At 45.5% G+C, this 18,420-nt stretch overlaps 1 long non-coding RNA gene across 1 annotated transcript; it reads right to left on the bottom strand.

Annotated features, from left to right (window-relative positions):
• Window positions 1–11,907: 11,907 nt before the first annotated feature.
• On the bottom strand, window positions 11,908–17,340 carry LOC134470604 (uncharacterized). The gene is made up of 2 exons (XR_010039569.1): window positions 14,171–17,340; window positions 11,908–12,900 (listed from the first exon to the last, which is right to left on the bottom strand). It is a non-coding gene; the product is annotated as an uncharacterized LOC134470604 (long non-coding RNA).
• Between the last annotated feature and the right edge of the window lie 1,080 nt (window positions 17,341–18,420).

Here is an 18,420-nt window from a genome sequence, read left to right on the forward strand (position 1 = left end):
GACATTTCACAGAGGCCCTCTCGTAAACATGTGTTTTTATCTATGCTGGCTAGGGATACAGCTACGGGATCATAAGTAAGTGCATATTTAACCCTCTAGGAAATAGTTCAGTCATTTTTTCAAACTGATTATGTTACTGAATTGTGGTGTCCTGTAGATTCTTTTCAGGAATTCTATCCAGGTCCTTGGGGTCCTGAACAAAGAAATGGATAAGACATATGAACAAAAGAGTAGCAGAGATTTATATTTATCACAGTTGGAAAAGAAATGTGCTCTGCGGGGTGAAAGCAGGCCCCTGAGAGAAGCTCACAGCGGCCACAGGGTTGCTGGAAGGGACACACTGTACTGTCCCCCATATGGAACCCTTCCTGTGTTCTAGATCATCTATGCTCTGCTTACATACTTCATGTGTAAAGTTTTTTTATCTGTCATTTACTCTTACAACTGTTCCTGTCCTTGTGTTTTTCACAGCAGTCGCACTTTGGAAGGCACATTTTCCTTTTGTGATTCGTGCAGTTATCCACTGTCTTTTTCTCTCAGTGCACAATGGAGAGAGTTTTGACTTTTTCCAGAACCGCAGTTGTGATGATTTGACAGATGGGTTTCCATGTGCAGATAATGGAATCATCATTCTTTGTTTCTGGTGTATTGGCAAGTTTGATATGAAGTTATTTCCTAGGTGATTTCTACTTTGTGCACATTCATGATAATTTCCAGATTTGGCTGGGTCACATGATGAGTTAACTCTAATGTTGGATAAATCCCACTGCTTCAACCAAAAACTTTTAGTTCTCCCAAGAATGTGCACCCTCTTTCTCTATATTTTCCAACAGAAAGAGGACAGAACTAAGCTGACTTTTGGTTTACAACTTGTCTGACTCACTTGTCCTTGAGACAAAATATCTAACACCTGTGACTTAAATAAGAAGTTGAGTTTGGTTCACATTTGCAGACCCAGCTCAGCTGGCTCCAAGGCAGCAGCTGCATGGTGATGGCCCCCCAGTGGGGGGGCAGCTGCTCCTGTATTAGCAGACAAGAAGTAGAGAGAGAATTGAGGATCCAGAATGGGCCACTTTACCTCTTCCTGTGTGGCCCTAATTTAAATAGAAAGTCAGGCAAAGCCCCCAAGATCCAATCACCTTCCAAAACCGCCACCTCTGATCTCCTGACACTTCGGAGGATCATTTTAGATCTAAACCAAAAACAGCTGCTTTCAAACATATCAAGGTATGTACTAAAATAGCCAAAAGCTCATTCTAATTAACAATTGATACACAAATGAGTGCTTTTTAAAGTTTATATTGAGATATAAGAACCAAAGTGTAAAGGAAGCATTTTTATTTATACAGGAGACTGATAAGCACTTTGTTGGAGATTTCCTACATGACCTATGGATTTTTCATGATTAGAAGCTTCCTAAACTGGCAAGAAAACATTTCCAATCAGTCAAAAACACAAAGACTGAAAACTAGCAGGGAACCAGTGACCACTGTTAAGATTTTACATGTTTCTGAATCATTTTATTAAATGTCAAGGACATTAATTTTAGAATTTCTAAAAGTGATGGTTAAAGGTATATTACCCTTGAACTTACAATTGCTTAAAAGTATTTAAAGAGCTGTGTGTGCCTCTGAGTTTGACACAGGGGCAGGTTTTAAATAGAATCTGGTCATCCACTGTGTACACTGAGTATTTAGCCTTAAGCAGCTACATAGTGCTTCCTGAGAACACAAATTAACTGCAATGATGTTGTCCAGGGAATGTGATGGCCTATTGTGCTTATAATTAAATGTATGGTTGCAGTTTTTTGAAGCTCCATTGTCCAGTGGTTCAAGAGACTTTAAAAAAGGAAAAGAAAGCAGGTTAATAGAGGAAAAGATTTCAGGATATTGTTGCTAAATATTGATGGGAATAACCGTTACTGTGGACTCCACAAAACAAGCTGCTTATGTAAATCAAACCAATCTCAAAAAAGTCTCACCATTTCTCCCCCATTATAATTTGAAAAGAATCCAAGAGGCCAGAGGAGCCAGGTGCTGGTGCCCAATAAACATATGTACTGGCCTGAACTACCTAGCAAAGATTATTCTGAGAGAGAGAGAGTTATGTTTAAAGGACATAATGTCTCCTCATTTTAAAATAATCATTTTATAACATTTTAAAGATGGAGAGAAAGTTTAGTGTTACAATTACACTAAAAATATGGGAACTTGTGGCCTGTAAGTTGTTTGTTTGAGTAAATCAAATCAAATTTTCATAGTATTCACAAACACCTTCTTTGACAAAAGTAGAAAACTCCAAAGCTTCAGTCAAGGCCCATCACAGACTGTGCCTAACACAGATGAACACCCTGGAGGGTAACCAGCACCCGATGTTGTGGGATGAAGGCATCTGTGTAAATGCGGGCCATGCTGCTGCCTTGTATGTCTGTCTAGCACAGGGCAGGTAGAGACAGAAATAAGACACCTCAACAACCACTGGCCTACCTCCAAGTGTTGAAGGCATTTTCCTCTTTGGTTGGTGGTAATGCAGAGAGAAAAGGAGCTGCATCTCTATTTACCAGAGACTGACAGCCTCTGGGGACCTCACCTGTAGTGGGGGCGTGGAAAAGACCTGGGCACCTGCCATGGAGGTAATGGGCCCCACATCTGCTTTGTGGGGAGGCAGTGATAAAGCTGAACCTGTCGCACCTGCCCACCCAGCTCTGTGAGGGTGACACACCCATTTTCACCATCAGATAGTGGGACAGTATCCACATCTCTTCCAGGAATGTTGTTTAGTGTGGGAATTAACCTAGGCATAGTACCTGGTACAACACTCCACATTTAGCAAGTGGTTAATAAATCCCAATCATAGCTGTTTTGATGATGTGAGGAGAGCTTAATAGAGGAGGTACCAGGTACTATTGGACCAAAAGAAAACAGAAGCTTATTCAAGGCAAGGAAATTGGAGAGAACTTTCAAGATCATCTAACTCCTGAGCTGAGTCTCAAGCTAACAATACCAGGGAAATCTTGCCTGGACTCAGACGTACCAGGCCATGCACATAGGAATACTGTCATGTAATTTAACCTGAAAGAACACTGTGAAGTGCACATTACTACTAACTTCGTTTTACAGATCAGGAAACTGAGGCAAAGAGGAAGTACTTTGGCCAAGCATGCAGAATAAGAAAGAGAACTGAGATCCACCCTCAGGCACTCATGATCTTACCATGTATTCTAGACAAAGGGTGTCAACTCCAAAGTCATGGGTCAGTGTCAGTCTACAGTCTGTTAGGAACCAGCCACACATCAGGCTTAGAGATGCAGGTAGGCTAGGGAAGCTCCAGCTGTATTCCAAGCCACTCCCCATGGCTCCATCCCTGCCTGAACTCCACCTCCTGTCAGACTGTTGAAGCCATTAGATTCTCATAGGAGCATGGACCCCACCATGAACCGTGCATGCAGGGATTTTAGAAAGCTGCTTCCTCAAATCATCCAGAAAACACCTCGGCCCCCTCTCCCATCTGTGGAAAAATATCTTCCACAAAACCAGTTCCCAGTGCCAGAAAGGCTTGAGACTGCTGGTCTAGACTACCTTTCTCAAAGGTGAGAGAGCCTGGCAGGTGGGAGACATATTCCAATAAAGTGAGCAGCATATGGAAAGACCCAGGAGTGAGAGAAGTGTGGCCCCTCAGGGACCACACAGTGCCCATTGTGACATCAGAGCCTTCCAGGCTGCAGGGAGAGGCCAGAGAAGAGGGGCTGGCAAGGCCAGATTCTATCAGCTATGAGCTGTGTGACCTCCAGTAATTCAGTCACTACTCTGAATTTTTAATTTTCCCAGTGTGAAAGTGAAGACAATGGAGAATCACAGCACCCACTACTCAAAACCCCTGCACACAATAAATGCCCTAATTGGTGCAAGGCATATAACACAGCATCTGCCTGCAACAAGGGCAGCACCTGTGGTGGTGCTGGTCTCCATGGCGACTGCTGCTCTTTCCTGGGGAGGGGTGGGGAGAGAAAGCTCCTTACAGGTCGCAGGTGTGCTTTGGCTCTAGTAGGCTATATATGGATGGCCACTGCAGGAATTGGACCAGATGGATTGGATCTGTAACTGAGAGAGGCTGATGTGAAGAAGCAGGAAAGTGATTTTCGGGGCAAGAGAACCTCAGACAAAGGGGTCTGCTAGAAGACTATTTCCACCATTGTGTCCTTCCTACTATGAGCCAGATGCCAAATGGCTGGAATCTGGCCGTAGAGGACAAGACAGGGCTCCCCCAAGAGTCTTCAAGCCTGGGAGCATGCCCTGGGAACCTGCATCTTGAAGGAGTAGGTCCTGGCATGGGGTCCCTAGCCCCATTGGTGTGTTCTGTGCAACTCAGGCAAACAAGGATATTGCCCTACACCAGGGGTTGGTGAACTCAGGGTACTTGGTAGTGAACAGATTGGGCGGTGTTGGCCCTGAGGTTGCTAGTACTGCTTCTCCACATGGCCACTGGAATGTGAGCAGGCAGAGCTGTGTTCCAGTAAAACTTAGTTTATACAAACAGATGTAGAGGAGGAGAGTGGAAGGGCTCATGAGATGTTTAGGAGATGGAATCATAGAATTTACAGACTGATTAAAACAATAACTTCAATAAGTCTTCAAATATGCCATGTCCATATGGGAAAAAATTAGTCTTTGTCTAGATTGTAGTCCATTCCATAAATTTTTCATAACTACAAAGCAATGATTTCAGACTGAGGTTGGCAAATCATTAGTCCATCATCATGTGGATTCACAGTGGGTCAGAATTATCATATTAAAAATATGCACTGCTGAATAATAATAAAATGTCATTTGGTATTAAAGTTAAATAGGTTTGCTATGGTTATATTAGTAGGGAAAACTATTTAAGACTTTTTTTACGCAGGCATGTGTATGATAAATGGAATAGAAAATGCATGTTTTACTAGGGGCAGGGTAAAAAGAATTAAAAAGCACCAGTGTGGTAGAGTGAGCACTGCACTAGGAGGTGGAAATACCTGGTAGGTTTTAATTCAACTATTATTTATGAGATATGCATATACATTTCACATCACCAGATCTCAAAAGTCTAGTTTGTAAATTCTCTTATGGTTTAGCATAAGTCAGGCTGCAGTATAGAAACTAATGGAGGTTTGAAGAGAGGTAGAAGAAAATAAAGATTATAATTGTGTTAGACCCAGACCAGTTGTTCTTTCTAGCATAGCATAGCATGACAGGCAATTAACATGGGAACCAACCTTTCTTCCCCTCCCCTCCTCTCCCTCCCCTTCCCTTCCCTTTCCTTCTGTTCCCTTCCCTTCTCTTCCCTTCCCTTCCCTCCTTACCTTCCCTTCTTTTCCTTCCCTGCCTTCCCTCTCTATTTTCTCCTCCTCTCTCTTTCCTCTCTCTCTCTCTCTCTCTCTCTCTCTCTCTCTCTCCCCTCTCCTCTCCTCTCTTCTCCTTCTTTTTCTTCCTATTTTGTCTAGATTTTGGTCCCTCCTGTTGTGGATCCCTCCTGTTTGGTCCCTCCTGCCCATGGTTCTGACTCCCTGAAAGGTTTTCTCACAGCGGGCCACTCCTACACTCTTGGCATACAGTGGCCCCTTTAAGAATCTATAGGTGTCTGGGTAGATTTGTGCTGGATTGTTTTTCTGAGCTTTTTAGATTGAATTGGTACCTCCCTAAACACCTCTGGTGGTCGTGACTGACAGCTCTGTAAGGACTCTGGGGCCTGAGGAGTCAGCTCTTCCCATAGAGGGTCTGCCTTGGTGGGAGTAGGACTACTGGAAACATTTTTGTTTCCTCTGTGGTGTTTTTGTGAGCTCTTCTGTAATGGATATAAAACTAACTGAACAGTTTCAGGCTGAAGAGTTCTCAGGGGAGACTGCTCCTCTGCCATGTACCCATCCTTTGGAAATGTGGGCATCCTCTTTAGTGTGGAAGAGAGGAAGGATTTGTAGTCAATTGTCCCGGGTGGGCTGATGTGTCTGGAAGACTGCAGTCAGAAGATTGATTATTGTTTGCAGTTTGCTGAGTAGGAGAGAGTATGATATTCCCAGCTGAGGAGCCCAGTGTGACTGAAAGGCTCATAGTACAAAACAGGTGGCTGGTTTGGTCCTCCTTGGTTACCAGGATATACCAAGAGAGGCATCCAGAGAGGTGTCACATGTAATCAGTGGCTGATGGGCTTGGTTTGGGCGGCTCCTGAAGGCTGGGTGGCACCAAGTGTAGGGCATCAGCAAGGGCAGAGTGTGAGCAGTAGAATCTGGCAAGTGGTTGATGGCTGGTTGGGAGATGCCTCTTGAGATTGGTAGCCATGGTATTGGTGGGTCTGGGTGGTTGCCCATATACGTAGTGAGGAAGTCATCCTTCAGGTCACCAGGCAGGACAGTATGAATCTTTTTAGCCTCTGAAGACCTCTTTGTAGGGGATTTGTCATCTGGTTGATAAGTTTTTACCACTAGGAGATTCTTTTTCTTGACAGGTGCAGCCATGAAGCCAGGATAGGAGACTTTGACATAGATTTAGTCAAAGATCAATGTAGAGAAACTGATCAGGATGGCCCTTTTGGCTGAGTTCAATTAATTGATCCTAAACCTGGTGGCAGCTTCTATATTCAGGGTTCCTTCAGGTGACCAAGCAGGACAATGGCATCATCCATCAACTTCATAGTTGGGGGCTTTGTTTTTTACTCCATAGTTGTCCAAAAATCTTCTTGAAGTTTTGAAACGTACAATCATGGGGTAAAGGGTTTATTCTGGCTTGCACCACCCACCTGAAAGAGGAACTCACCTATCTGCTTGCTTTTGGCTACATTGGGGCTGTCCAGACTATAGGAGAAGCATTGGTAGACTCTCCATCTTGTCCTCTCAAGCCATTAAGTAGAGTTTGCCAGGGCTGCTGGCAAACACATCCATGGGACTGCAGGTTAAGGCCAATCAAGCTCCATAGCTCTGTGACTTTAGCTGTGGAGCACAGATGGAGTGACTTCCTGCTCATGTCGTCCACTCTCATCCAGTCCACACATTCACCCTCAAGCACAGAGATGTTAATGCATTTTAGCCCCCAGAAACTTTAGGGGAGTTTCTGCCTGGCACAGAGAGGGGATGAGCAGCCCCTCCTTCATCCACAGGGACAAATTTCTGACAGAATGACTATAGAGCTCCCTGAGGTGGTCCTAACTTGTCTGTAGGGGGTTGTACTTTGTTTCCTCTCAGGTCTGATGAGGTTTCTGCTGTTGAGCAGGGACTCCCAGACTGAACCACTAAGGAGACTCCAAAAAGAGAGTTCAAGGGTGAATCTTCTCTTCTGCAGGTCAGAGGGAGTCTCCACTGTCACCAGCATCTGTCACTGTCTTCCCATTCAAGGAACTAAGACTGTTGCAGAACCAGTGCTGTTCTGAAAGGAAGATGCTCCACACCACAGAGTAGGAAGGCAATCATATACCACAACGGTGGGCTGAGGGGGATCATTCCCAAACCATCAGCGGTGAACTTCAGTCAGGTTAAGCTTGGATAGGATTTACAAGCAGGAAGCACAGAAAGGGAGAACATGAAGTTTAGTTCAAAAGCCTTAGTCATCAGTTACTAAGTGGGTCACTCTTGAAACAGGTTGGTGGGAACAGGATGCACCTTTAGTCTTGGGAAGCACAGACAGTGCAGCTCCACCCAGCCAGCCTGACCTTGTTTTGTTTTGTTTGTATTTAGGTTTTGTATAGAATGAGTACATCTTGTTGTCTCACTGCATTAGTCAGGCAGGGAGAGCTTAATGTTTTAAATTTCTGTTACCTGATATCCTCCCCCAGAAGCCCACCTGTAAAACAAGGGTAGTAAAAGGAGTTACTGTCTCAGGTTTCTTCAGTGATTGATAAGCTAGAAAAGGTGGAATTTGCAAGAAGATGCTCACACGGAGCTCCCAGGAAAGCGCCAGATTTCAGCTGTGATGCACTCATGACTGACCCCGATTATGCACCACATTTCATCCGTGAAGAAGGCCAGAAGCCTAGCCTCACAGATGTGAGTGAGCTGGCAGGTAAGTGTCACTCTCCTCCTGCCTTTGCTAATCCAAGCAGCTACAAGCTGGCAGATGAAGGGAGCTGTGGTTAGCAGCAAACTCGATCCTCTCAGACAGTGCCAGCCCAAGGTACAGACAAAGGGTGCTGTTCACCATGAGCACTTCTCAGGTTAGTTTACTCTGCAGCACCTGAGAGCATGTCACACCCCTGTCCCAGCCTTCCTCTCACCTGCAAAGTCATCCTCACACCTAGAAATCCTGCTTTCTCTTGACTCTCCCATACCGAGGGATTCATGGCCTCAGAAAACTTGACACATTGAGCCATCATGAGCACCAAAACTAAGGAAAAAAAAAAAAACACTCATTTGATTGTGTTTCTGGAGATTTTCTTTTTTTTTCCCTGATGTGTTTACAATGCCTCTCTCTTGTATAGACTCTTTGACATAGTAGCCCTGGAAATGGTGTCGTAAAAGTGAACTGAGCTGCTATAAACTGGCTCACAGTGAAGTGAGAGAGAGCAGTCTAAGACTGCACTTCTCAGGCAGCAGGGAACTCCTGGCTCTGAGATCCTCCTCTCTGATTCCAGGATCTGCAATGGGACTTAGGTGACACAAATGGAGTCAGAAGGTACCCCGTTCAGATCTCTGGGAACAGAGTTGTGAGTGCAGCATGCAAACAACCCGCTTGGTGAACAACTTTCCCCTCCTATCCAGACCACTTTAAAAGGCAAAGGAGGCAACCACTGCAACAGACCACAAAGCAGAGCTGTCTTAGTATCCACAGAAAAGACAAAAGGAAGCCATCATTTCCCAAAGAAGCCCTGCCCTTGCCTGGAGCCTTCTCCTCCTTGAGATGCAGATTCCAGGGATGCTCAGGGATGTCTCAGGAGCAAGAAGGTTCAAAGGAGCTTAGTCTACTGGAAGGCAGCTCCTTCATCCTGAGGCCCTAGCTCCTCCTTGAGGCACAGGCAATTCATGCTCCTTCTGCCAACACACATGGGGCCCAAGGACATGCCCTGCTGATCAGCAGCTCCATTAGGAGGATAGAGGGGACTGCAGACCACCAGTGGCTGGCATCACTGATGCAGATCTGTGTGTAGGTGTGTGAGTGTGTGTGTGTGTGTGTGTGTGTGTACACTTCTATGCATGATTTCCTGACTGTAGGCATCACCCCTGCCTGGGCCCATTCCTCTTTATAAGTGTTCCTTCTCTCAGTATGTCTTGCCTTTGTTTCTCCTGGCTTTCTCCAACCAAACATGGTTTATGGCTTGCCATACACTTCCTGGCTAGGGACTGCAGCCTCTCTGACACTTTCTCTCTCTACTCTTCCCAGGTTCACATGAATCCAGCCCCGTCACCCTGATTCTTTACAATCAGTGCTGGAGAGCTTGCCTCTGATGTGGGGCTTTTCAGGGCCTTTGGAAAGTTCATTCCCAGGGCTACAGGTATTTTGGAAATGGTCAGCTGTTTTCTGACACCACCATTGAGGGCCTTATTAATGATGGATCTCTTCTGCAGACTGTAGACTCACACACTTGTGCTGGGGGCTCAGAACCAGTGAGTCGCTCAGTGATTTATCCCAGTGGGGCCTTCCACAGGGGCTTACTCTTAGAAACAGGTGAAAATATTTATTACTGAATGCAAGAGGGGATAAACATCATAAAAAAAAATAAAGCATGGAGTGGTAGTGGCCTGACATGGCAAAAGTTCCTCCTGGACTCATGCTGTGCTGAGTATCATCATGACCTCGCACTCCATGCTAGCTATGTGACTTGCTCATTTATTCTCCGAAGATCTAGATAGTGAGTGTCACTATCATCCTACATGATCAGAGAGGAAGCCTAGGTAGAGTTAGGTGGAATGACTTCCCCATGGTCACACGGGGATCTGCAGAGGTCCGGTCCAAGCCCAGGTGGTGTCCAGTCCTTTGTTCCTGTCACTTCTCCCTCTGAAGCTTGTTTGGGTTGATCTTCAAGACATTCCTGAAGAGAACATCGTCCTGTTACTGCATGAGATGCAGGTGGTAAGTGATGTGTAAGCCATCAGGTTTGGGGACAGCAGTTCCCCATGACTTCCAGACCCACAACCTTTATAGTAAACACACCCTAATGTCCTGAGAAGACTCCAGGCCTCTCACAGACTCACAGGGAAGTATTGGCAGGCACCTGCCATGCAGCATGGGAGGACGTGAGCAGATACCTAGCTGGGACCAGAGTTAAACAGTGCTGACGCTATGGTGTAGTCACTCCCTTTCTAAATCTCTCTCAGCCCATCAGGACATGATGGAGAGGAAGCGTCTTTTGGGTGCTGGATACTTTAATTCCACTCCCCCTCTGGAAATGTCCCTCATGTAAGAAGCATGCAAGCCACAGCCACAGGGGACCCAAAGAATGCTCGAGGAATTTAGTCACCTGGGATTGTTCTTTGACTTTAGTTCTTATCTTTCATTTACAAAATAGTCATACTGTTTGTTCACTTATGGTAGCAACAGAAAGTTTCCTTTTCACACGTTGATTCAAATTAGAAAAACAGAACATGGTAAGCACATAACAGGTGATACTAATATATGTCCATACCCCAAATGTGATTCTATGAACATTTAAAAATACGGCATTATTTGGATTAGGGTGCGGGGTAGGACTTACTGGCTTGTGTGTCTTTGACTCTGGCTGCTCCTTAGATGAGAAAATGCCACCATTTTCTTGACCTCTGCATGTCCATGCCACACACTGCCTGATATGTCAGTTCTCGAGACCTAAGTTTAATTTATTAACTGATGTGCAATGCAAGGCCATGCTCAGAGGGATCTGCGGATGCCTGGGCCCTCCTCTCTAATTCTTTAGTGGGCCAGTGGTGCTCTTCCCTTTAGGGGATCCACAAAGGGAATCACTTATCATTGTGACCTCCAGCACAGGGCAGCCACTTTCTTTGGGAAGCTCAGTAATTAACTGTCTGTTCAAAAAGCCACATTTTCAAAATAATAAAAGAAAAAAAAATAATCCAGAACGACTCCTACTGGACTGTAATGGACCAGTGCAGTGAGAAAACCCAGGTGCTATGATGGTTCTGACTGGAGGTCTTTGCCTCTTGGGAATGTTATCAGGTAAGGGGCAAGGACCAGGGACCAGCAATTTGCTTTTCCTGTGTGGTCTGAGTCCAACCTTGTGGCTCTCATCCATTCACTCGATATTCACAGATCACATTTTTAAACATTGATCTGTCACAGCCCAGAGAAAATTCACTTTCTGGGCTTATTAGTATCAAGCCAAATTATGAAGACTCTCTTCCTCTTGCAGATGGATTGCATTAACCTACAGCCATCCTTAAAGACTTCTCTGGAAGGAGCAAGTGTCTCTTCAGGTCAGATCACAAATGTGTTTCCTGAGAAGGGTTATTAATATACCATACCATAGGCAGAGCTGCTGAATAATTCCAAGTACTATGAAATCGGGTCAGCCTGTAATCTGCATGTTCTCTAATCCTTTCTCTGGGCCCCTGAAGCTTTCTGCTTGTAATGTTCACTGACATGGCTGGCTGCACAAGAAATGGCTGCAGTTCTTTCTGACTGTGTGGATTTGCTTCTCATATCTTAGCCCTGCAGAAAATAATATGATTGTTGATGATGTCTCAAAATCCTGTGCACACAGGAAGGCTTGCGACTGAGTGCTTGGGGCTGTCTATGGCAATTCTGTGTTCTAACTAAAAACACAATGTCAGGTCCTCCCAAGCAGCTGATGGGCCTTTGACATGTCTTGTAGAACAGGTTGGGTCTCTGTAGCCCAGCACAAGGTATATTTTGCAAATAAGAGCCACAAACTCCAGAATCACGGATGCTAGTAAAATGTGTGATCGCTCTCTGTCGATGTCGCTCCTGGCCGGCAGGAAGGACACACGACAAAGTCTGGCAGTGGACAACCTTTTCTTTTATTTTCCTTCTCCGTACAGCCTGCCCTGGGATCGCTCCCAGCCGAAGCCTCCTTTGGTCCGCTCCCCGCGGCTCCTTCTGGGCTTCTACTTCCGGGCTTCTTCTTCCCCCCCAGGGGTGGCACCAGTATATATACGGATACAGTGTCCAATCATGTTAAAGTAAGCAAGGCAAGCTGATTGGCTAACATCATCAGTTGCCAGGCAGACTATATTGTTGAGCGGGTTGCTTACGCGGTAAGCAGGAAACTAACGTGCTCGATGGGAGGGGTAATCTACCTCAGGCTTTACTCTTTACTACAGGCCTCACGTCCGCCAAGTGAGGCGACCGGGCTCGGGGCTGCGGCTCCCAACATCTCCCCCTTTTTTATTTTTTTTATAAATGTGCGCATCGTAGCCCTTCCTGGACTGGGTGCAGAGGCTTATGCCCTATGCGTAGGCCCACCGTAGGTCCTTGGCTTAGACCCTGGTCGGCCGTCCCATGGTCTGCCAAGGCCCTGAGGCCCTCGTCATTTTTCTAGGGCCAGGCACAAACTGGACAGAACCTGGATGCACACAAGCTTGCACTCATTTCCTCTCCGTAAAGAAATCCCCTCGGAGAGAAATTTAGACCTGGGCAGCATCTAACAGTCCAGCGGCTTACGTGCAGGATGGGGTAGGGCCTGGCTTAGGTTGAGTCGCACCGGGGGAGTACGCTCTTACCCGTCATTGACTCTCCTACCCAGCTATGTCATAATTTTTTAGAGGAGGAGTGTGGGAAGCTCACCACCCCTAGACTCGGTCGTAGGCTAGGCGAGCGAGCCATGCATATGCCTGAGGATCTTCTTGTCCATTTTGGGCTACCACTATTTCTATTCATCTTGTTGGTTGGTCTGTGATGGATCTCCGGTAGGGCAGGTCTGATCTTCAGTCGAGGGCTTTGTCGCCTGTGTCAGTCTCTCCGGTACCCACAGTGGTTCTCGTCCCGATTCCTGTGGGAAAACACAAACCGCGCCTCGGTTCCAGCTGACCACTGGATCCGGGCCCATCCATTGTCCTGTCATAGATAACCGCGCCTTTGGAGGCAGGCCTTGGCTTACTCCCCCTTTTTGTTTTTTATTTTTTATTTTTTATTTTTATCTTTTTTTTTTTTTTTTTTTTTTTTAATTGGTACCAGGGATCGAACTCACGACTGCCTGCTTGCAAGGCAGGCGCTTATGCCACTGAGTTAAATCCCCAGCCCCTTTTTCCTCGACCGGCGTTTTTCTCAGCCTGCTCGGGCAGAGAACTCTGTGTACCAGGCTCGCCAATCTAGGTAACTACCCGAGGGCAGACACGCCTTTGCCAGCTGAATCCAGTCCGCGGGGGTGAGGGGCCCAGAAGACAGGTTCTCCAGCATGGCAATGGTGTAAGGCGCAGTTGGCCCAAAGGTTGTAACTGCATTTTTAAGTTCTCTAATCTGCTTTATCTCAAAAGGCTCCCATGCATTACGTCCCTGGCCCATAGCTACTTGTACAGGAAATATCCCATAGGGGCCACTATCTATCCCAGGTGGTGGATGTACCTCATGAGACAAACGTCCCCCCTGCCAAAGCCGCCTGTAAAAATACCGACCCGCCGGCGGCGGAGCATAAGACGGCGGCCGTGATTGGGCGGAAAATGGGGGCCCGTGCATCACTTCCTGTTCTGGCGAAAGGGGAGGGAGCTCCCGGGCGGCCGCCTCGCGGCGAGGGATCGCCTCCAGGAACACCCCCCAAGGTGGGGCGGAAGGCTTCGCCTCCCTCTTGCGCCGGGGAGCGCTCAGGAGCTCCCTACTCCTCCGCAGACCAAGTTGAGCGGAGCGCAATTCGCGGCGCAACGCTGGGAAAGAACCCTGCGACTCCTTATTGAGCGACTTAGGCTCCTGACAGCTGGTCTCTTTGGCCTCCTTGCCATTCAACTTTCCCTCGTCCTCGGAGTCAGATGACTCCGAGGCTAGAGCCCTGTCCTTCTCCTTAGCATCTTTGTTCCCCTTGACGGGCCCCTCTCGGGAGCTCCCCGACTGGGCCTGCTCAAATACCCTGCGTACTTTTGTAAGCTCTTGAGAGCTTTCTCCACAACCACCCTTGCTCTTAGTGTTGCTACCTAGCATGTTTCCCATCTTTTAATATGTTACTCACCACGTGAGGCCCAAGGAATCCGCCACTTACGCGTGAGCCTGAGGGGAGTCTAAAAGCCCTGTAGGTGTGCACCACCCAGAGCCCAGGCTTATCCCCAACTCACCTGTCTCGCAGCTCTGTACTGGAGCGTTGTCCGCTGTCACGTCTCGGGGGTGATCAGTCCCCGTGCGGGCCACCAAATGTCGATGTCGCTCCTGGCCGGCAGGAAGGACACACGACAAAGTCTGGCAGTGGACAACCTTTTCTTTTATTTTCCTTCTCCGTACAGCCTGCCCTGGGATCGCTCCCAGCCGAAGCCTCCTTTGGTCCGCTCCCCGCGGCTCCTTCTGGGCTTCCACTTCCGGGCTTCTTCTTCCCCCCCAGGGGTGGCACCAGTATATATATGGATACAGTGTCCAATCATGTTAAAGTAAGCAAGGCAAGCTGATTGGCTAACATCATCAGTTGCCAGGCAGACTATATTGTTGAGCGGGTTGCTTACGCGGTAAGCAGGAAACTAACGTGCTCGATGGGAGGGGTAATCTACCTCAGGCTTTACTCTTTACTACAGGCCTCACGTCCGCCAAGTGAGGCGACCGGGCTCGGGGCTGCGGCTCCCAACAGCTCTCCACTAGAATCTCTTCCACTGCTGCACAGTGTCCAGCAGTGGCTCGGCCCTGGGTTGGGTCAGCAGGATAGAAAAGTCTCTTCCCAGAGGCTCAACTCCACTTGCAGGAAACTCAGGGAACCCAGTGTTTGACTACTACTCAAGAGGGCAGGTGCCAAGTTCTCTGTGTCTTTCCCATCCATAGAAATGAAGTCTCTAACCTTTGCAGGAAGAGGTGTATGGAGAACAAACACAAACAAAATCCATCACACCAAAAGCTCCTGAGGTTCTGAAACCTTTTCTGGGACATATGCAACTCCCAAGACATTGATAACAGGACTTGGACAGAAAGCAATGTCTATGCATTTACTGGAGACATAGACTGACAAGTGGAAGCCTGGGAACACATTCTCAAGTTACTGAAAGCAGGCAAGAAAAACCACAAACTCATACTAAGTGTGGCCATTTTTCTGTTACATTTTCCCTAACATATCTTCTCAAATGTCCATTACAAGAAACCTTACATGCATCCTATTTTATTTGCATACTAATTTAAAGGGTGCATTAAAGTTGACACTATGTCCCTAAAAATAGTACTTTATCACAACCACAATGAGAATTCTTAAAAATAGGCCTGGACATTTGGGCTTTGGGAGATTAATGCCTGGACAGGTGAAGGGCTCCAGGATGCACTGCAGCACGTCTGTGACTGTGTTTTTTCTCTCTAACTGTAATTCTGCCACAGAGAAAGGAGAATGTAACATCTTCATGGTGATGCTTCGATTTGACTCTGGGAAGCCCTAAAATGCAATTTCTAGCAGGTTAAATAAGACAACGCAATCCTCCTTCTGAAAATCACATCATTTTTGTGCCCACAATGAACTCTCCAACAGGATGACGCTGAGGGCTTTGGTGTGGACAAGGAGGCAATAAGGATGAGCTCACCTCAGGAGACACAAAGTAGCATCCGCTCAGTGCAGGACTACAGAACTATAAGGTGCCCACAGGTTCATTTACAGGTGAAGACACTGAGGCAGGGGTGGTGCCTGACTCAGCAACACATGACACTTAGGGGTGGGGGCAGCACTGGCCTTGACTGCTGGCCCTGTACCTCACCCTAGGGAATGGGTCACCAGGCATCTGCACCATGCCCTTCGTTTACCCCAACTATTACCTGCAGATCAGGTTTCATGGTCCCAGGCTTCACTGCCAACCTCTTCTTCCCCCTCACCCTCCCTTTCTAAACCTTCTCTAGTTCTTGCTCCTAAATCCTACAAGGCTGTGTCAGTTTCTCTCTGCGTCCACTCATCTCATCTCCACCTCAAGTCTAACTCTTTCCCATAAGTGCTACTAAAATGATCAGAAAATTTGTGGTAAAATGTTTATAAACAGCAATAAACTAAAATCAAAATGGATCAAAAATCTAAATATTAAAACAGAAACACTAATTCAGCTGGAGGGTAAAATAAATAGAATCCCTGAAATCACAGGTGCAGGCAAAGTCTTTATCAATAAAACCCTGGTCACACAGGAAGTATCACAAAGGATCAACAACTGGGATCTCATCTTATTACAAAGGTTTTGCACAGCAAAGGAAATCATCAACAAGTGAAGAGACAGTCCACAGCATGGGAAAAAATTGCAAAAGTTCCTCAGACAAAAGACTAGTATCTAGAATATACCAAGAACTCAAAAAAGAATCAGAATCTCCCCAAACTGAAAGGCCCACCCTAAATATGGACCCTTGCAATGAAGAGAGACAGATGAAGAAGTATAAATTGTAAAAAAAAAATGATAAAATGTTCAGCATCACTGGTGGTTCAAGAAATGAAAATGAAAAAGCACTGAGATTCCGTCTCACTCGAGCAAGAAGAGTTATTATGAAGAAATCAACCAAAACCAAATGCTGGTGAAGATGCTGTTGAAACAAACCCTTCTTTACTGTTAGAGGCAATGTAGATTGTGCAACCAGTCCATGGAAATCGCGTGGAGATTCCTCAAAAGACTTAAATGAGAGGTGCCATTCAGCCCACGTATTTCCCTTCTTCGAATCTTCCCAAATGAATTAAAAGTACCGCATCAAGACCATACAGGCACACCCATGATTGTGGCAGCACAGTTTGTGATTGGCAAGTCTCTGAAACTGCTCAAATGCCCATCAATCAATGACTGGACATAGGATATGTATTTTTATGCAATATGGTAATATTCTGCCAAAAAAAGACACACTAGAGATATTTCTAGCTAAATGGCTGCACCTTGAGACCAAACACTTAAGTGAAATAAATCGGACACGTATGCCCAAGTGTTGCATGGTTTCTCTGGTATGAGAAACTGAAAGTGTAATTAAGATCAAAATATGTAATAGATATTGGAAAATGGGAAGAAAATGTTCAAATGAAAATGGGAACAAGGGAAGAGGAAGGAAGGTAGAGACAAGAAAAAATTAATAGAGGGAAAAATGAAAACAAAGCTTTTGTAAATAAGAGGGGTTGATGGGAGGGGAGGGAAATGGAAAAAAAAAAAAAAAAGAAGAAGCAAGGTACATCATGTCCAGATGCAAAATCCCTATGGTAGATATTATCATTATGTATATCTAAAATGGACCAGTAAAATAAAAAGAGAAAAATATTTACAAACAGTGGTAGCTAATTCCTCTTACAAGTAAAACCAAATAATTAAAATCATCAAAGATGTGCTCCCACTGGAAGGTCCAATGTGAGTCTCTCTCTCTCTCTCTCTCTCTCTCTCTCTCTGGAAAGGCATTAGGTATTTGCAAAATTGGAAGCATAAGCATTTTGAGTTGTGTGGAAATCCATTCAGTGTCACTGATAATCAAAGACCTGCATGTCAGAAACTATTGAAATGCTATTTATCAAACTGTTGATATAAATTTCTTTATCAGCAGTGGAAATTTGGGGAACTGAAAGGAAACCCATCAGCAAAAATAATTATGGAGGAAGATTTAGCAGTACCTTTCAAAAGCCTGATAAACAAGCTCATCCTTTCAATGTAATACCACATGTAGAAGCCAATCCTAAAGTTTCCTTAGGGAAGAAGAAAGTCTGGGCCTGATTGAGAAGGGCCATGGGGTGAAACCTGAGCCAGGGGTAAGCAGGGTTCCTGGAGCTGGGATAATTTACCAAGTGTAGCCCTTGAAATTCCTCCATTTTCACAAAGAATCCAATACACACAACAGAAATGGATTTGAACACAGGATTTTTATCATAACAACATTTTCAGTTGTAAAAGTTAACCAAGCCCATCTAGCTGATTGGGAATCCATAACAGCAATTAAATGAATTACAAATAGAAGGGATACCATAAAAATTTAAGATACAAAATACACATCTGTAGTGCTCAATGTGAGAGGGATCTAGGTGATGTTTACTTAAAATATGAGCCATTTTAATTTTTTTTATGAGTGAAAACATTTGAACTTCAGCGTTCTTTCCTCTGATGTTCCAACTTTCAAAGTAACAGGATTGTTACCTCCCAAACATCCCAGCAAGACTTCTTTTATGGTCTTGATGCCACTGCATGACCTTTGTTTTTGCTCTAATTTCACTAGTAATTCTGATTAATGATCACTAATTTCATAAGTGATTCTGAAAGTGATTTGGCTTAGTTGTTACAAATTTTGTTGCTAGATCAAATCCACTTTCTAAATCATGGGAACAACACAAATGCCTGACAAGGAATGGATAAAAAAGATACAGCTTATTTTTTTTTAATATAATGGCATACTATTCATCCATAAAGAAAGA

Source organism: Cavia porcellus, unplaced genomic scaffold (assembly GCF_034190915.1).
Source record: "Cavia porcellus strain 051 isolate PalLab524CR breed Dunkin Hartley unplaced genomic scaffold, mCavPor4.1 scaffold_16, whole genome shotgun sequence".
In the NCBI taxonomy this organism is placed as follows: domain Eukaryota; kingdom Metazoa; phylum Chordata; class Mammalia; order Rodentia; family Caviidae; genus Cavia; species Cavia porcellus.